This window comes from Talpa occidentalis, unplaced genomic scaffold (genome assembly GCF_014898055.3).
Source record: "Talpa occidentalis isolate TD23 unplaced genomic scaffold, MPIMG_talOcc4v2.1 talOcc4.15, whole genome shotgun sequence".
In the NCBI taxonomy this organism is placed as follows: Eukaryota; Metazoa; Chordata; class Mammalia; order Eulipotyphla; family Talpidae; genus Talpa; species Talpa occidentalis.
In genome coordinates this window covers 81,240,075-81,260,941 of record NW_023601543.1, presented here as the reverse complement: position 1 = coordinate 81,260,941, position 20,867 = coordinate 81,240,075, and the positions used below count along the sequence as shown (strand labels likewise).

The 20,867-nt window shown below is 42.5% G+C and overlaps 1 protein-coding gene across 1 annotated transcript in view; it reads left to right on the top strand.

The window, feature by feature from the left end:
* The window catches only part of REPS2 (RALBP1 associated Eps domain containing 2), a 169,482-nt gene that overhangs the window by 8,214 nt on the left and 140,401 nt on the right, over positions 1 to 20,867 (top strand).

The window sequence follows — 20,867 nt, the reverse complement described above, 5'->3', positions numbered from 1 at the left end:
TCTGGAGGCGGCCAGAAGGAGTTGGGAACATGGCAGGGGTTTAATATGGGCAGGAAAGGCAACCGTGGTCTGTGGTCAGATGGCAAGGGTTTTCAAGGCAGCATCAAGGCACTGGCCGCGTACCTTCTTTTCTGGAACTTGGGGACCTCTTTCAAGCTCACTTGGTTGTAGGTAGAATTCAGTTCTTTGTGACTTTAGGACTGACGGCTACCTGCAGTTCCCGGCCCCAGGGCCCTCTCTGTAGGCAGTTCGCAGCATGGCCATTTGCTTCTTCAAGGCCTCTGGGAGACGCTCTGGCTGGCTTAGGTGAGTGACATTCCATCACCTTTGCCGTATTCTGTTGGTTAGAAGCAAGTTGCCCACACTCCGGGGGGCACGGGGGGTGGGAGATAATACACAAGCACAGTCACTAGGAAGTGAGAATTAGTGTTCGTGGAGGGGTGACCTTAGATATTTTCCACCACAGTTGCCTTCCAGAGTTTGTCTGAAGCAGAAAACTACTTGTTTAGCTTTGGGGAGTCAGAATGTTTTTGTTCAACCACTCTTTCCAAATTTCTTTATCTTAAAAAAAAACATTTCCATACATAATTCTTTTTCTTATGCCTAGCAGAAGTGGCAAATATGTATCTTCGTGGATATTTTCGATTTTAGTCTTTAGGCAATTTTTTTTTCTCTTAACTAGTAGGAGGCAGGAAAAAAGGCAACGCAGATGTGAATGCCCTGCATACCCATTTAGAGAATACTCCAAAGCAGGCCCTTTTAACTTGGGTCCAGTTCAGGAGTTTGTGAGTTTAGATGTAGGGAAAACATACCTATTTACTGAAATCCTTCTAGTATGCATGTAGGCAACAAATCACAGTATTAGCAGTGCCAGTGACTTTGTCACCTGTAGAAAGTGTATTTTTTATTATGATAATTGTGGCAGGTAGTTCAATGATAATTTACAACAGTTCTACACACATTGATCTTATTCAGTTGTGTTTTTATTTATTTTTTTTTTAAATATTTATTTATTTATGTATGCAAGTACCGGGGACAGCCAGAAGTGCGGGAGGGTGAGAGAATTCACCAGAGCCAGAGCGAACAGTGGAGCTGCAGGGGAGGTCTGAGCGCCATGTGGGACCCTCACCCGGTGGCCGGGGATCGAACCGGCGCTGCAGAGGCTGCAGGCAGCTTCGCAACCCAGGGCTCAACCACTGCGCCACCGGGGAGGCCCTCAGTTGTGTTTTTAAAAATATTTTGATAGCTGTATTTCAAGATAATTTTTATGATCTTGTGTGTTTTAAGTGTTGGGTTTTATGCATTTAAAACAATTACCCTGAGAAGAGGCTCACACAGACTGCCCGTACAACAAAAGTCTGAGAAGCCCTCTGGGAAGAGTTGCCAGGTGTCCCGGTATCGGGAATAGAAATTTCCATTTTTTCTAGATCATTGGTCCAAGGTCAGGTCAGGAGTGCGGTGCCATGAGGCTGTGGTGGTCCCTCCTCCTCCAGTGCTGCTGGTGGCAGGGAGCCCAGGGTGAAAGAGCTCAGCTGCCTCCCCCCCAAATCTCATCCTGCAACCCCTACTCTGTCGGCTGAGTTCTCTGCCCCTGACCTTTCTCTCGGGCCCTCTCAGCTCTGCGTGACCCTGGAGAGCCCCTCGGGAGCATGCGCCAGTTTTATTTACCAGTATTCTCTCTGCTTGGGAGACGGGCTACAACATGGGCTTGAAGGAAGTGATCACCCTGGCTTTCCCCAATTTAATTCAAGACCAGGAGAGGCTATTAACATTAGGCTAGTAGTAAATGCTTGCTTTGACTTAATTCATTTGTAACACTTTGCTGTTGGTTTACAGAAAAGTAGCTTTGTTCCGCCTCCTGGGGATAATTAAGTGTTTCACCTGTGTTAATTTCCTGACTAATTGAAGTAAATCCCATAAATGCCAGCAATTAAGAGGTTTTTTTTTAAGGCAGTTTTTTTAAATGTGTAATGTTTGCCCCAATTCTTTCAAAAGAACATATTTAGTACAATAATCTCTTTGTTTCTCCCTTCGTGGAGGGTCAGCCTTCTGAAAAACAGATGATTATACACCAACAGCTTTTGGCCCTGGAGATGGTGTGCTTACTTTTTGATTTTTTTTTTTTAGGGTCTCTTTGAAATTATTAAAAAAATTTTTTTGACTCTTCTCCTTTGCATTCTAGTACCTTTTGTAGCCTTATTACTGAGAGATGGTATGGAAGCCAGGCACACGACATTCAGTAAGTAAATGTTCTAGATTCTTTTTTCCCCTCAAATTTTATTAATTTGTCGGCCGTTGACATCTCTATAACTTGGGGGTACATTTTCAAGCCATCTGGGCTTGGTGCTACTGACATATCGGCCCCGATCATTCTTTGTGGCGGGGGCTGCTCTGTGCACTGTAAGATTCTGGCAGCATCTCTGGTCTCCACATAATAGAAGCCAGTACCTCTCCTTTCCCTGGTTGTGACAACCAAAAATGTTTCCAAACACTGTCAGATGTCCCCTCGGAGAAGATCTCTTCTGGTTCTACATGTGAAAACTGTCATGGTAGCACCTAGTACTCATTCACTGATTGCCACGTACTTGGCCTTGTTCTTTGCCTTGTGAAATGCTCATCTCCTTTAATTCTCGAAACCAAGCCACCGGACAGGTGTACCATCATTTGCTTAAGGTTATATCGATTAAGTGACTTCTGGCAAGTACCTTTATAATGATCTGGGTTGAAATTTGATCGCTATTGAGGAGACAAACTAAAAAAGAAAAGGAGGGTTCCTGGTGAGCCTTAGTGAAGAGGCTGTTGCTGTTAGAGCAGTTCTGTGTGAATGTTGGAATTCTTGCATAGTGGGGTGAGTCCTTGTGTCTGTGTGTATAGCGATTTATAATAAAAATATGTATTTGGTTTTTGCCCAGTTTCTGGCATAGAGCTCTAAAAACTCTTGGAATTTCCTTAAGTGAGGAGAGCCATAAAGGTGTCTTTTGTTGTCTTAATGAGGTGACTTTTGAACCCCAATTCAGGATAGAGGCTGGTTGCCAGGAAATCAACCTGTGTGATTACTGGGTAGAAACTTCATTCTCCTTTCCTCACCCCCAACCTCTGGAGAGGGGAGATAATCCTGAAAGTTGAGTCAGTTGCCAATAGCCAGTGATTTAATTAATCCTGCCTATGTCATAAAACCCCAGAAGGACAGGGTTCGGAGAGCTTCCGGGGTGGTGAACATGTGGAGATTTGGGGAGAGCATGGGAGCTCGGAACCCTTTTTCCATCCTTGTTGTATGCACCCCCTCCATCTGGCTGTTCCTGAGCTATGGCCTTTCCTAATAAACCGGCAGTCTGGTAAGTACAATGTTCTCTGAGTTTTGTGAGCTGCTCTAGCATGTTCCTTGCACCCAAGGAGGGGGTCCTGGAACCTCTGATTTATAGCCAGTTGGTCAGATGTACAGGAGGCAACTGGACTTGGGATTGCCTTCTGAAGTGGGGGCGGTGGTCTTGTGGCACTGAGCCCTTAACCTGTGGGAGCTAAGTGAACCCCCAAGTAGATAGTGTCAGAATTGAGTTCAGCTGCAGGCCTCCCAGCTGGCATCACAGCATAGCTCGGTGATGTGGGGGAACCCCACACCTGTGGTGGAGTTGGGAATGGCGTGCTGGGAGGGTTTTACTGGAAATGTCGAGAATGACAAGACCGGTATCAGCAGGAAGCCATGCTGCTCCCTAGATCCGAAGGGCCCGGAGAGGGCACGTGGTTGCTAGAGCTGGGGAAGGGGTTTCCCACACGAACAGTAGTCTAGAAGAACACAGCCACACTATGACTGGCCAAGGAAGGGCTGGCAGGGTGGGGGACACATCACCAGCTCTCCTCGTGTCTCATGTGCTGAGTGCCTCTCCTTTCCCTCTCTCGGCTGGCAGCCAGAGGCAGGGGACCTGGCCCAGGAGGGCAACCTGGGCAAAGTGTTTGAAGGATTGGGGGTGGCTCTGGGGACAAATGATGGAAAAACTAGTAGCCACTGCTAGCTGGGCTGGGAAGCACTGCCTCCTGGGGAGAAAGGGCACAGCCGCTGTGGGGAGCCAGGGAACTCCGCTTGTGCCAAGCAGGGCCTAGGTGCCCAGGAGCGGCAGGAGAGGACTGGATAGGACTGAGCAGTCCCTCGGAGCTTCTTCCACTTCTCTAGGGAAGGAAGCCTTGAGGACTGTGAAATTCTCTCTCTCTCTTTCTCTCTCTCTCTCTCTCTCTCTCTCTCTCTTTCTCTCTCTCTCTCTCTCTCTCTGTGTGTGTGTGTGTGTGTGTGTGTGTGTGCATGCGCACATCTGTAGTTTGTGATCAGAGTGGGGCATTTCCATGGGTTGGAGTTTTCTTTTTCAGAGCACTGGGGGAAATACAGTAATTGAGTGGCGCCCTTGGACATTCTGCTGGGTATAGCTGCCCAGGGTGGGGCGGGTTGCCCTCCTGGGCCTGGAGATGAATCTCTTCAGAGCAGTGGAAAGGATAGGAGGATAGGCTAGGATTCCTATCGAGATTCATGCTCACCCCAAAACATGATTTTTTTGGCACACTGCTCAGACTCACTGAGGCCCTATGGAGCAAAGCAAGGTGTTAGGATCTTCCTCATGTACTGAAGAGTAAAGGCAAATGCAAGGAAATAGCCCTGTCCTCTTTTGCATTCTTCATGGGCTGCATATTTTCAGGAAAACTTGTTGCCATGGCAATGGGGTAGATCCATCTCTGTAGTGTACTACATAAAATTAGCCCTTTGTGTTTGAGGGTGATGTTGGTGACAGGTGGTTGGGTAAATGTATAGCAGGGTGCTTTGTCGGGAGCCATTTCCCAGAATTCCATTGTTGAAAGTTGCGAAGTCATGATGAGTATTGAGTTTTCACTCTCAAAATGCAGTTTTCTCTGGAAGAGACAGGTGCTAGGGCTGTTTAATCGTGAATGGCAAACCTTCTTTTGCAGGTCAGGGAAATATTGGAGCCAGCTCTCATTGTAATAGGTAATTGGCTTCTCCACTCTTGGCGCTGCAGGATGTGCAGCTCAAGATTGGGTGGGGGCAAGTAGGGATAATTCATTCTTCGAACACATGGTTCAGCCTAAGTGCCTTGTACTTCACCACCCACTCGTAGCAAGTGGTCAGGTGGAATCGAGGGCCTTGAACTCTGCACCAAGGAACAGGTCCTGGGTAAGCCTCACTTCTTCCTGCTGGGTTTAGTTTCGACCTCCCAATATAGTCAAGGGTGGAATCTGAGCCTAATCCTAAGTTTTTCTTTCAAAATTCCTTCAGGCAATGTCTTAGAGCAGTCGCTTTTAGACATTTGGGTCATCTTCTCACCTTTCTTCTAGAAATTTGTCTTACATGTGAATAACAGTTTCCTACTGCCGAAATAAAATTTACTCTAGTTTTGAGACTTAGATGCTCTTGAGAACATACCTTGGCTGGGAATTTTAGACTTAGTAAAGTAATCATTCTAATTCTGATATGCATTGCACAACTGTACAAATAGAATCATTGCCTTTGCCTTTCCTCTAGGAGTCATAGGACTTTCGGTTTATAATATTGGAAACAGTCGTTCAGTGGCTTGCTGGGTGTCCAGTGTTACTCTTGGAACTTTCTGTGTATTTCATTCATTGGTGCTAGTGTAATCAGTCTTCCCCTGAGTGTTACTGTTTTCCCGAGCTTACTTCTACTATGGCATATCTCAAGTAGACTTGATTTCAGCGCTCCTTCTATACACATATTGGTTTTTTTCATCATAACAAATATTTATAACCCTTCCCAAATGAGAAAGAGAGTAATGACTTTATTATTTTAATAGTTAAGTGTTTTCTTTGCTAGGACAGTAATTGTAATCCCTCACCTCTGTTTGTTTCTAACTATATTGCGTTCTACTTTTGGGCTTTCAGCCAACATAAACATGGATACATTAATAATCCTTAAGCCACTTGGACTGATTGTGCTATTTTAATTTAATAAGTCCTGTATGTGATAATGATTACATTTTCTATATTCATATGGTTGCATTTAATATGTTCAACATAATCAACTTTGAAACATTTATGCAATTATTAAAAAAGAAGTTTTCACCATTGTCTCATTTCCCCACTTTTTAAATAATAGCTTTATAGAGATTTAATTCATATACCATGCAACTGACCCATTTAAAGTATGCAATTCAGTTTTTAGTGTATTCAATATCTAGTTCCAGAATATGTTCATCTGCCCAAAAAAAGCCCCTGTACCCACTAGCAATCACTGCACTCTCAGTATCCCCAGGCAACCACAGCTCTACTTTCTATTTATATTGATTTGCCTATTCTGGACACAATGTATATAGATATGAAGTCATATGATATGTAGTCATCTGTGACTGACTTTAGCATAGTGTTTCAGTGTTCATTCATGTAGCATGTTATCAGTGCTTTTTCTGTGGCTGTATGACTATCATAATTAGCCAGCTATCTAATTGCTGTGCTTTATAGGTATTTCCATTTTTTGCTATTTTATTTAACATTGCTTTACAACATAAAACTCAGGCATGCATCATTAAAAATAAACATGTAGGGCCTCCCCTGGTGGTGCAGCCTCTGCAGTGCTGGTTTGATCTCCGGCAGCCGGCGAGGGTCCCACATGGTGCGACAGACCTCTCCTGCCGTGGCCGCTGCTCCCCTCAGCAGTGTATTTCATCAGTCTGCCTGTTCTGTTCCCCGCTCTGGCTCTGGTGAATTCTCTCACCCTCCCACGCTTCTGACTGTACCCAGTGCTTGCATAAATAAATAAATCTTTAAAAAAAATAAACATGTATTACCACATTGACTTCAATGCTGAAAGTCCAGCTCTAGCCTTCATCAGCCAGCTGTCCCCTTTTACCCGACTTAGGCACGTCTTTTTTCCTTCCGTTTTGGTAACTGCTTTTATTGTCTAAAAGTTAACATTTGCGGGGCCTCTGTGGTGGTGCAAGGGGTTAAGCACAGCACTGTGAGGCCATCTGCAGCCACTGCAGCATGAGTTCGATCCCCAGCCAGGGAGATACCCACATGGTGCAGCAGACCTCTCCTGTCTTGTCTGCTGCCCCCCTTAGCAGTGTATTTCAGTAGATCTGCCTAATGCTGTCTCTGGTGAATCCTCTCACACCCCCCCCCCCGCATCTCTGGATGGTACCCCAGTTCTTGTATGCATAAATAAATAAATCTTTAAAAAACAAAACAAAACAAAAGTTAACATTTGCTTTAGTTTAGCTGTTTGTTTTCTCTATATTCCACATAGAAGTGAAATCATAAGGTGTCTGTTTTTATCTAGCTTATTTCACTAAGCATAATACACCCTAGCTCTGTCCATGTTGTTGCAAATAGTAGGGTTTCATCTTTTTATTTATTTATAAAAAAGATTTATTTATTTATACAATAACTGGGGTACAGGCCAGAGGTGTGGGAGGGTGAGAGACTTCACCAGAGACAGAGTGGGGAGCAGAACAGGCAGACAGACTGAAATACACTGCTGAGGGGAGCAGCGGGCAAGACAGGAGAGGTCCGCCATGCCATGTGGGTATCTCCCTGGCTGGCCGGGAATCGAATTGACACTGCAGAGGCCGCGGACAGCTTCACAGTGCTGCACTCAACCCGCTGTGCCACCGGGAGGCCCTTTTTATTTTTTTAAAATAGCTGAGTAATAGCCCACTGCGCATATATTACCACATTTCCTTTATCCAGTTACCTGTCAGTTAGCTCAGAGGTTATTTCCAGCACTTGGCTATTGTAGATAGTGCTGCAATATACACGAGGGGTGTATATTGAATTCTAATTCTTTGAATTAGAATTAATGTTTTAGTATGTTTGGGGTAAATACCCAAAATAGGATCGCTGGATTCTATGATATTTGGGTTTGTATTTTTAAGATTTATTTATTTATACAAGAACCGGGGTACAGGCCAGATGTGTGGGAGGGTGAGAGGATTCACCAGAGACAGAGTAGGGAACAACAGGCAGACTGATGAAATACACTGCTGAGGGGAGCAGTGGGCGAGACAGAGGTCTGCTTCGCCATGTGGGATTCTTGCTAGCTGGCTGGGATCGAACCCATGCTGCAGAGGCTGTGGACAGCTTCACAGTGCAGTGCTCAACTGCCTGCGGACACCAGGGAGGCCCTGGGTTTGTCTTTTTTGAGGTATCTCCATACTGCTTTCCATTACAACTGTACCAATTTACATGCCCACCACCCATGTATAAGGGTTCCATTCCAGTATTTGCTGTTTCTTGTCTTTTGTATAATACCATTCTCACAGATATGAACTGAGCCCTCATTGTTTTGATTTGTAATTCCCTAATAACAAGATGTGATTAATATCTTTTCACATGCCTGTTGGCCATTCAATACCTATTTGCATCTTTTCCTGGTGTTTTCATCAGGTGGTTTGTTTTGTTGAGTTTTGTGAGTTCTTTATACATTTTGTGTATTAACCCTTTGTTGGATGTTACGATGTGTCATTGTCTTTTTGGTTATATCCATCCTAGTGGATGAGAAATGGCATTTAATTATGGTTTTAATTTGCATTCCCCTAATGAGTAGTGAAACTATTGATGATATCTTGTGTTTCTAGGCCATTTGCATGTCTTTTTTTAAAAATAAGAATGTTTATTGCAGCACTTTTTTTTTTTTTTTTTTTTTGTGGGACCCTCGCCGGTGGCCGGGTATCAAACTGGCGCTGCAGAGGCTGCGGGCAGCCTTGCAACCTAGCACTCAACCGCTGCGCCACCAGGGGAAGGCCCTATTGCAGCACTTTTTGAAGGGCTATTTTATTTATCTACGCATATAAGAACTGGTGTAGGCCCGAGGTGCAGGGGGTGAGAGGATTCACCAGAGACAGAGTGGGAGCAGAACAGGCGAATCGACTGAAATAACTGCTGAGGGGAGCAAAGGGCGAGATAGGAGAGGTCTGCTGCGCCATATGTGGGTTAGCTCCCTGGCCGGGGATCAAACTCCCAAGCCATAGTGGTAATACGGCTGAGCCTTAACCCCTAGGCCACCAGGGAGGCCCCTGATCCATTTTTTAATACGGTGCCGAGGTATGGATTCAACTCCATTCTTTTTTTTTTTTTTAATGGACATCCAGTTGTCCTAGTTGCAAAGTTGTCTTAACGTCATTCTTTTCCTATAGAATAGTTTGGGAACCCTTGGCCAAAATCAGTTGACCAGAAATATAAAGGTGTATGTTTGGACTACCCATTCTGTTCCATTGACCTGTGTTTCTATCATTATGTCAGTACTGCACTGTGTTGATTTGTTTCACAGTTGATGGTGTCTTACATTGCGTCAAAGCTTGCAGCGGACTCAAAAGTAGTCTAGCTTTACATAATTTCAAAGTTGCGTACTATGGTTCCAGTTCCTTTTTTATGGATTCTTTGAAGAAATGCTGCATCACTGGATGTTGTCAGTGGCACAGAGGAAAAATATGGACATTGACTACTTTGTGAAAGATTGTCCATATATATTCTATGTATTTTAATTATATTATCTATTCATATTTTTCCCCTAAGCCATTGAGAATGATTTGCAGATGTCATATCCCTTACCTATAAATATGTATAGATCGAGCAAAAGACCAACAACTGGTAAATTTGATTCAAGAGGATATGGGGGTTCTTTGTAGCAAAGTTTAAAAATAAATAATAACTTCAATAAAAGCTATTTTTATTTAAAAAAAACCAGATTGTCCAATTCTGAATGCGAAGAAGTTTCAGGAAAACGTTGGACAATTAATTTTCCTTATTTTCTTTTCTATGTATATATGAGTGACGAATGCAAAATCTTACGTTTAAAAAGAGCTCCTTTAAAGGGCTAAGATAAATGCTCAGTGGTATTGTTCCATGTCTTATTTGGCAGTGCTTCCTGAAATAATGGTGTCTTGGGTTTGCAATGCTGTCATCCTCCTGCTTCTAGCTCTGTTTACACCTCCGAGGGAATTGGGTCCTCTCCCAGAGTCTGTTGTATGAACTGACCTCCTTGGTTTCCACTTCCTGCAGTCGCTATATGTCCATCTGTTTCCTGGTCTCCATAATTTTGTTTTTTCCCTTCTTGTAGGTTTAAGCCTTTTTTAAAGCCCTGCATTATTGTTCTGAGTTTTGAGTGGGAGTAGAGGGTAACATGTCTGTTTAGTCCAATAGGAATATTCAGTCACTCAAGAGATGAGTTTACAGAAAATGACTTTAAGAAAAGTTGCAAAAATAGCACAGAGAGTTCTTTTATATTCTTCACCCTGCTCTCTACATTAACATCTTACATAACCATAGCACAATTACCAAGAATGTGAAGTTAACACTGGTGCAATATTATTAACTAGACTACAGAGCTTATTCAAATTTCATCAGTTTTTCCACTGGTGCTCTAGTTCTGTTCCAGAATACTATCCGTGATCCCACATTGCATTTAATTGTTACTTCTCCTTAGTCTTGTTGAATCTGTACCAGTTTCTTGTCTTCCGTGACCATTTTGAAGCTAATTGATCGGTTATTTTGTAGAATATTCAAACCCTCAATTTGGGTTTGTTTGATATTTTCTCATGTGAATAAGGTCATACATTTTTGGCAAGATTACTAGAAAAACGATGTGCCTTTTCAGTGCACTGTATCATGGAGTTCATGATGTTGATATGTCTTTATTACTGGTGCTTATTAGCCTTGGTCCCATTTCAGTTGTGCCTGTTGGGCTTCTACCCTGCAAAGTTACTCTTTCCCTTGGACCTGAAGAATCTTGGCCGAGACGTGTTGAGAGATTATGTGTACACCCTGCTGCTTCTGAGACTTGCCTATTAAAGATGTTAGCATTCATCGGCGCATCATTGTGCATCATCTCTTAGAGTATTTGTGATTAATATTTAATTAGGCAAAATAGGGCTGGGCCCTACAAGAAGCAAAGCTCCATTACCATAAAGTTCTGTTGCTTAAATTTCCAGAGGCTTAACACAACAGAAGCTTGCTTTCTACTGTGGCTATTTTTGATATGTAGGCAGGCGGTTTTCTGCCATGATTCAAGGACCCAGGCTAAACTTTTTATTTTGAAGTAATTTCAAGCTGAGAGAATAAGTTGCAAGAATAGTACCAAGAAATTTTGTACATATTTTACCCAGATTTACTCACCATGTGCCACATTTGTTTTTTTCCTCCTCTCTGTGTATGTATATCTGTTTGTCTACTTAAATCATTTGACTTTAGGTTGTGTGCTTGTGATCTCATTAGGCCTTACTAGTTTGAGCATATCTTTCTCTTTTTGTTTAATTCTAGTGTATATGTAGTGTGAGTTCAGAATTGTTCACCCATACCCCTGCGAAAAACGCTTTGACTATGTAGATGACAATGTTTACAGTTTTTTTCTTAGACTCACAGTATCTAGTCAAGATCCTCTTTCAACAATTTCTCACTGGAGTATTAAATTTTCACACTGTACATAAGTACATATAATTATTAAAATTCTGGAATTTAATATTGATAGCATACTTTAGTTTGCAGTCTGTATTTTCATCACTTGTCCCCAAAGTGTTCTTTGTTAGGAATCATGTTACTTTTTCCTGATACAGGAGCCAGCCTTAGATCCACATATTGAATTTGTTTTTTTTTTTAAAGATTTAATTTATTTTTATACACGAACTGGGGTACAGGCCAGAGATGCGGGGGGTGAGAGGATTCACCAGAGACAGAGCTGGGAGCAGAACAGGCAAACGGACCGAAGACACTGCTGAGGGGAGCAGCGGGCGAGGTGTACTGCGCCATGTGGGTATCTCCCTGGCCGGCCTGGAATTGAACCCACGCTGCAGAGGCTGCGGACAGCTTCACAGCGCTGTACTCAACCCACTGCACCACATATTGAATTTGTCATGGTTTTATAGTCTCCTTTGGTTTGAAGTAATCTGTAAGATTGTCTTTTGTGACACTGACATTTTGAACAATGATATTTTCGTGACACAATGTAGTAAATTTGGGTTGGTGGCTTCTCATTGCTAGACAAAGATTATGCACAGGTATTGAATGCATCAGGAGACACTCATGTCTCTTTGCCCCTCATTGGTGATTTTAATTTTGACATTTGGTAAAAGTATTTGTCTAAGTCTGAAGTGTTTCTACATATGAAATACCAGCAAGGTTAATATTGTGAAGCCTTTTGTAACAGTGTTTAGGCTGAAAAATTATGCCTGATATGGTGGAGGACTGTGGGTGCCTGGTGGTGGGTGTGGTGTGGTGACACACAGCTGAAGAGTTGTGATCCTGTACCTATAAATCATACAGTGTTTTAAACCAGTGTTACCTCAATAAAAACAAAAATTATGCTTGAAGTCTCTCAAAACTCTTCAGATTGACAGATACCTAACTTGAAATTCAAGCTGATGTAACTTTTCTTTTTTCAGTCATTTTCTACCATTGAAATGTTAATGCATGATTTAGCCGTTCATGTCTTTTCTTCATGTTGGCATTTTCTTGCTTAAAATTTTTATTATAGTAAAATATGCATAAAACTTAACATTTGACCCATTTGAAGTGTAGAATTCAGTGGCATGGAGTACCTTTACTCAGCCAATCACTACTATTGCTTCCAAAACTTTTTCATCACCCTAAACATAAGCTCTGTATCCACTGAATAACAATTCACCATTTCCCCTCCTCTAGCTCCTAGTAACCTCCTTTATATGCTACCACAGTATTTCAGAATAAACACCAGCTTCCTGTGTTATCTGGAATAAGGTTACTTGACATTTGCTCCCATATCAGTACTGTGATAAAAGTATACAGGGCAATTTCTGGATTTTGGCATGAGTTACTGCATAGTTACTCCAAATCCCAGTAAGGGAAGCAGTTTTATTCTGAAAGTTAACAGAAATAATTATTAGTTTGATAATTTTTACCTTTGGGGTTGGGATATTTTGGATGGGACAAGGCCAAGGAGATGTGGAATTACTCCTCTAGGGTGGCAGACCAGAGTTTCACTTGTCTCTTACAGTTTTGATCTGACTGCCTACCAGTTGGAGACACTCAGATCATTCAGACTTTTGTGCCTGGCCTGCTGGGTACTGATACTATTGACTGGAATACATTCTAGCTGTGTGAGAGGTCCAGGGTTCATAAAGCACTTTCCCACTGCCGTCTTTGTGATCACTATTTTCTTGTCTGTAAAATGAACTTCACAAAATTAACTTCTCTCCAAAGGGTGCTTTGGGATAAAGCTGTGAAAAAACACCTTGCGTGCTAGAAAGGACTCCTTATTTTTAGTAACATTCCTCATTGTTCTTTGAGGACTCACCCACTCTCAATCATTCTTCTGTGTTAGGAATATTTATTAGAACTATTTTAATAGTACCGTAGAATGCAAAGAACATGGCCACTTGTTCCCGTTGCTGGAGCTGCAGAAGCAACTGTGGATTTACAAATAACTCAGATAATAAAATCACCCAGAGGAACTACCTCGTTTTTTGCTGTATGGTCTTGGGTGTCTGTTCATTCCTTTACAAGTTTGACAAGGCCTTGAGACTGTTAGCAGATTCCTTGGTTCATGTGGGCTCTATGTGGAAGCAAGTGAATGACCTGCTTTTGGGACATTAGTATATTGACAGCTCACATGACCCATTGTTAGTTAGGTACCTACTGACCAGATTGCACAGTGAGAGAGCATTCCTGGAGGCCAGAGGCCATTTATGTGGAGGTTCAGCTCTTGGGCGACCTTTACTTGATTGAGGTAGCCTCTCCATTAGTGCTGCCCAGGCCTTTCCTTTTGGGGTGAATTGGTCAGAAGTCAGGTTATCCACATCTTGCCGTAACTAACTTCTTCCTGAGGATTAAACTGAGGCCCTGAACCAACTGAAAGGATCTGTGTTCAGTTTTTACTCCTCTCTGAAGAAAGGTCAGTGACCTCCCTGTTACTTCTCAGGTGGTACCAAAGCTCATGAAAGAGGTGATGACTGTCTTGGTTTGGTTCTGTATTGCTGCTTGAAAACTCAGCCCAACTCAGTGGCATATAGTAACTATTCTCACAGTGTTGTCCGTCTGGGATTTCGGAATGTCTCAGTGGGGCAGTTTGTCCTCTGAGTGGTGTTAGTTGGGTGACTGGGACTTGAGCTTCCACTTCCAAGGTGACCTCTTCCCTCTTGGGATTGGCTCCTCAGTGCTTGTGGCCAGTCTTTCTACTGTGGTATCTCATCCTCCGGGCCCTCTCTGGGCCCTCTCCACACAGGCTTCTCATGTTATAACGGTTCCTGGGGAGCTGTGCTGCATCAGGGTGGGGAGGAAATGACAGCCTCTGCTTTAAATTCAATAAAATATTGGCAAACGTTTGGGTATCAGAATGTAATATTTATCATTTTATTGTCATATTTATGATCCAGTCAGGGTAGAAATCTGCATCAGAGAAGGAACACTTGAGGGCATGATGGGCTGTCCAAATAGCAGGAGGGTCAACTTTTGTCTTGTTTTGGATGAACTGACTACCACCCTTCAGGAATGATTTCCTGACGCTCTCCTGGCCATCTGGTGTGAGCTTAGAAGACCTTTTTTTACACATAAAAGTAAGGGGATAATAGTTGAAACATCTTGATAGTAAATATATTTGTGCAGCTTTTCCAGTCCCAGCTTATTGAAACTCTGTCAGCCTTGGCTGGTAGCCATTCTCTCTCTCTGCCCTTTTTTCCCTGTTTTCTTTTTTGTTTTGAACGCCTCCTGTTGAGTGAGTTCTGGAGCACTGAGAGGATCAGCATCGCTGTGGGGAGAGTTGCTGAGGATGGAGCGGGTTCAAGGGTAGTACTCCTCCCGAGGAGCTGGTAGAAGAGCGGTGTGGCCTCCTCACCTCCATGTTGCATATAGGAAGGAAGAGGTACGGAAGGTAAAATGACTTTTCTTAAAGGCAGCATCTGAGTCTTCCGCGTTCTCCCCCTGGTACTGATGGATGACACAAAGCAGATGCTCCTGGAACAAGAGAAAGAGTAGAGTGGGAGCTTTCTATTTTTTAAATTTTAATTTTTTTAATTTTTTAAAAGATATTTATTTATACAGGAACTGGGGTACAGGCCAGAGGCACGGGAGGGCGAGAGGATTCACCAGAGACAGAGCGGGGAGCAGAACAGGCAGACTGACTGAAACACACTGCTGAGGGGAGCAGCGGGTGAGACAGGAGAGGTCTGTTGAGCCATGTGGGCATCTCGCCGGCCGGCCGGGATCGAACCTGCGCTGCAGAGGCCGCAGACAACCTCACAGCACTACGCACAACTGCCTGCGCCACCAGGGGAGGCCCAGGTGGGAACTTTTTAAATGACCTTGTATTTATTATTTGTAGCACTGGATCTTTAAAATAGGGGAAGTGATGCTGACCCTAAGTGAACATTATGGGTCATTCAATAACATGAGAGGCAAAGTTATGAGGAAAGAAAGCCACCAAGTGGCACCCAGTTTCTGACATCTAAGCATCTGTGGTGTACCTTAAATGGCTAGTCTTTAATGCAATAAAAATAAAATTTCTGATGAGCTTTTTCTGACTTCAGACAAAATGTTGAATTGACCCAGCAATTGCAAACACTTCCCAATCAGGGTTTTGAGTGCCCATAAGCAATTTTCTGGAATTATTTCAAATGCTCAGCTTACAGGTTTCCCTCCATATCATGTATGTATTACCTAGCACTGAAAGGCTCTTTATAGGGTGTCAAATATGTGAGAGGATTTAAATGAATTCTCCTAAATGCTTCATGGGATAAGATGATCCAATGGGAACTGAATGTTTTCAATTAGGGTGTTTCCATGGATACCATTAAGCGTGCCAAAATTCATAGCCACAGGAGATTTTACTTGCTTCAATATTGATTAAGAAATCTGAGAACAATCTTAAGGCATGTAGGAGGTAGGTGGAAGATAAATTCTTGGGGTAGTAAAAAATTTTCTTTCTCTCCCATCGTTAAGGGCTAGTCCGGATAAAATTCAAGGCAGTCAGCCAAGTCTAACAATAGGATTTATGTCAGGAGACTGTCCAGAATAAAAATGAAATGGATTACATCTTTTATTCCAGGTGTAGATGTTATTTATTTGTTAATATAAGTTTGCTTATGTGTTGGGTACATGACATTGTATTTAAAAAAAAATATAAAAAAAATCACAACCCCTTTTTTTAATCTATGTAGTTTATAAAGAAAACATTTTAAATGGTATCTACAGACATCTTAAAATTTACATTCTTCTGGGAAGGATTCATATCCTTAGGTTATTACTGATTTTTTAAAAAGATTATTTATGCATACAAGAACTGGGGTACAGGCCAGAGGTATGGGGGGTGAGAGGATTCACCAGAGACAGAGTGGGGAACAGAACAGGCTGACTGACTGAAACACACTGCTGAGGAGAGCAGTGGGCGAGTCAGGAGAGGTCTGCTGCGCCATGGGTAGCTCCCTGGCTGGGGGAGCTGACAAAAATGACATAACTTGTGCTGCAGTGGCTTCATAGGTTGCCTCTTAACCCCTGCGCCACCCGGGAGTCCTCTATTACTCATTTTAAACAGGGATTCTTTATCTGGGTTCCCAGATCTCCAAAGGACCTATGGCTAGAATTCAAAGGGAACTTGACCTTGGATGGAGAAAAGAATACATCTTTATTTTGACTAACAATGGATATTTAACATTTTCATCAATTAACAAATGCAGGCAACAAATCACAGCACTGTTAATCCCCCCTGTGGTTTTGTCATCAATAAATCAGTTTCCTATTGCATCACAGCTGTTGCACATATCTTGACATATCATGTGCTAACTGCTACTTCAAAGTGTGGGCAGTTTTAGTTTCCACTAGTTTTTGATACTTAATGCTGTAACGAGTACATATATATGACCATCACAAATTAGTATAATTTTTAATAACTATTTTAATATAATTCTCTTGTAATCATATATATATATATATTTTGCATTTAAAAGTGTCACTCCTAAAAGGGATTCATAAAATTTCCCCACACTTCCAGAGGTTCCATGGTACAAAAAAAGAGAGCCAGTGTTCTGGTAGAGTGTAGACGGCACGTGTTAGCCTATCTTAATTTTACAACCACAATCTAAGAAAGCAGTTTCCTACTTAAGCTCTTTTCATGGAAAAATCTTAAAAAAAAAATAAATAAAAAAAGAAGAAAAGGGAATTCTTATCTGTTGGCTCACTCATCTGTGGCTCCTACAGTATCGGGTTGTTGGAAAAGTCATGATTTATTTTTTTCTGTTTTTTAAGCAAAAATGTGTCATGAGTTTTCTGACAACCCGATACTTTGCAAGCAGATATCTTTGTCTTGCATTTGATCATTTGTCTTCAGGGGACAAGTTTTGCCGGGGACAGAAGTTGAAGTAAAGGTTTTGGGTCTATGATGGGCTCCTTCAGTAGAACAATGTTAAATCCTTGGGTGGGGGCGGGGAGAAAGGTTTCCTTTGTGGTTTGGGGTCAGATTCCCAGAAGATTCCCCTGTTGATGCCACAGTCTCTTGTGTTGCTGATGTGGGAGCTGGGCTGCTTTGTGGGAATTGGGACTCTGACTCCTGTGAAGCTGTTCTCTGGCTTTATCCCGAAGGGGAGTGACTGGAGCTCTAGCCTTGAAACCGTGTCATTTCATGGCTGGGGCTTCCAGTGCAGGCAACACGCACAGGCTGCCTGGGGAGCGGTTTAAACACAATGCCGAAACTGGCTTTTCCCCAGTGACAGTGAATTTTCTGTGATGTGAGAGCATCATTCAGATGTGTCACTTAGTTATGGCCAGCCCCATTATCATCGAAGCAGGACTGGTAGTCCCTTAGTGTTCTGTAGCAGAATACTGTAGGAGTGCGCCTTAGAAGCAGGCAGGTGGTAATTGGTTCTGTGACAGGTGTTACCTTGTAAAAAAAAAAAAAAAACAAAAACCTCCAACCCTCCATTTTTGTGAAACTTCAAATTCATTTTTATTCTCCACCAAGTTTGTGAATGTGGGTCCTCTGCCTTCTTTTGTTCGCAAGTTATATTTCCTTGTTCCCCCCTGTAGGGAAGCAGTTCTTCAAAGTATGGCCAACCTCTGTAGCTGAAAAAAATTACATAACATTTATTTTACAGTGATCTGGAAAAGTAGGATGACAACAAAAATGGATACAAACACGTTTCTGTTGTGGTGACTCTTTTGGGGAGTAATAATTTTATCACACATGTCATTCATTTAAAACATACATTTCAGTGGTTTTTTAGTACTTCCACAGGATTGTGCTACCATCACCACAATCAAATTCAGCACATTTTTTATTTCCTCCAATATGAAACCCCATACCCTTTAGTAGTCACCCCTCACTGATACACTTGTCTCTATAGCTTTGTCTATTCCGGACATTTCATGTAAATGGAATCACACAACATGTGGTCTTTTGTGTCTGGTTTCTTTCACTTAGCGTGATGTTTTTAAGGCTTGTCCATGTTGTAGCATGTATCAGCACTTCATTCCCTTTTATGGCCCAGTAATATTCCACTTTAATGGATATACCACATTTTGTTTATCCATTCGTCAAATGACTGTCATTTGGTGATGTTACCATTTCTTCCCTGTTATGAATACTGCTGCTGTGAGTGTTTATAAGTTTTTATGTGGACATTAACACCTTTTAGTTCTCTTGGTTGTGTGCTGAGGAGTGGAATAAAAATATTAAAAAAAATAGAATGCAGGGCCTCCCCTGGTGGCGCAGCGGTTGAGCGCTGGGCTGTGAGGCTGCCTGCAGCCTCTGCAGCGCCGGTTCGTTCCCTGGCCACTGGTGAGGATTCCACAAAAAAAAAAAAAAAAAAAAAAAAGAATGCAAATGAATGAAATGTTACAGAATCTCTGAAGCACTTTGGAAACTATTCACTTCCACAGAGCAGTTTGTAAACCAGTGTTAAAGTGGAGAGGGTGTTGATTTTTGGTGTGTGTGTTTGTGGGGTAGATATGGGTAGAATCTTCATAGACCATGGTGTGAGTTTTGTCAGGTTACCTGTGAACATCTTTCTTTGTGTATAAAAAGTTAGAACCTCTGTATATCTTAGGGGTTGATACACTGCATAGTTGCTTATGAGTGTTCAGTGTCCCTCTCTGGATAACGTTTTTGGCCAGAGATGTGCTTTGTCCAGTGCTCTGTGAGGTGAGATGATGTCTGCCTTCTTCCGGGGAGAAGCTTTAAGAGCTAGCATGTAGTTTGCTGCATCTCTTTCCCTTCACGGTGCCTGACGATGTTTCAGATGGAGACACCGCTCCATCAGCTTGGGCACCAGAATGAAAATGATGTTGGCAGAGTCCCCATACCCAGTAGCCTTTGTAGTAGGAACAAGGGAAAGAAGTCACTTTAAGCCATTAAGATTTGGTGGCTGTTTGATATTTTAGCACTGTGATCTTCACGTGGAAGCAATTTTGCACCCCCCAACCCTGGAGCATAGTTTAGAGACTTCTTTGATTATCACAACTGGGGAAGGTGCTATTGGCATTTAGTGGGTAACACCCTGTATTCCAGTTAGTGCTGAACATCCTGTAGTGCACTGTCTGCTTTAAGGGATGATCTGCTCTAAGATGTTAGTAGTGCCAAGGTTGAAAAAAACTGTTTTAGTGTAACCTAGTTTATCTTGATTAATGCAGGGGTGTTAAGAGTAAATGGAATAAATTATATAAAATCCTTAACCCCCCTTGTTTTCGTAATCATGTGGTAGAGACTGCCAATGATTCTGAAGTCTTCCCTTGCATCCACTTATACCACATTCTGCTGGTCACACAGACAACCCTGATACAATGTGGGGAAGGGCCACACAAGGGCATCCTGAAAACCAGGTTCTGGAGATTACTGGGGGCCATTTGGAGGCTGGCTGTCACATGTGCAGGATCCTTACTTCCATAGTTGCAAAATTTTAAGTTGTTGTTGGGGGCCTCCCTGGTGGTGCAAGGGGTTAAGACGCAACCTATGAAGCTATCCGCAGCCACTGCAGCATGAGTTCGATCCCCGGCCACAGATCTACCCACATGGTGCAGCAGACCTCTCCTGACTCACCTGCTGCTCCCCTCAGCAGTGTGTTTTGTCAGTCTGCCTGTTCTGTTCCCCACCAGTCTCTGGTGAATCCTCTCACCCCCCGTACCTCTGGCCTGTACCCTAGTTCTTGTATACATACATAAATAAATCTTAAATAAATTTTAAGTTGTTTCACCTTTTCTTTTTTTAATTTATAAACAAATATTTTTTAATCAAGATTGTTTTGCAAAATACATACTCTGGGGCCTCCCTGGTGGCACAAGGGGTTAAGCACTGCACTATGAAGCAATCCGCAGCCTCCGCAGCACGAGTTCTATCCGCAGACTGCCAGAGAGAAACCCACATGGTGCAGCAGACCTCTCCTGTCATGGCCGCTGCTCCCCTCAGCAGTGTATTTCAGTCGGTCTGCCTGTTCTGTTCCCCACTCTGTCTCTGGTGGATCCTCTCGCCCCCCCTGCATCTCTGCCCTGTACCCCAGCTCTTGTATGCATAAATAAATAAATCTTTAAAAAAAATACACACTCTGATATACATCTGAATTTGTTTATCCTGAAAGTAAACAAACAGCTTAGAAAAAACAAACATATTTAACACTGACAAGCCTCTCAGGGTAATGCTGATAGCAAGCTACAAACAGCTTTATGTGGTGAATATAATTGGGGAACAGGAAGAAAAAATTATCTGTTGAAGCTACATTTAAATGCATCTGTGAGGAAAACATCTCTAGTATAATTAATTTCAACAATGTAAATAACTGCTCTGCCTCAATGGTAGTTTCTCAAGTTTTATTTTCAAACTTAGGAGATCTTGACTGAAGAAACTGGATCCTGCATTAGAATATTTATCCTCATCAGAGATGATGGGTGGGGGTTGGCTTATGTACAACATA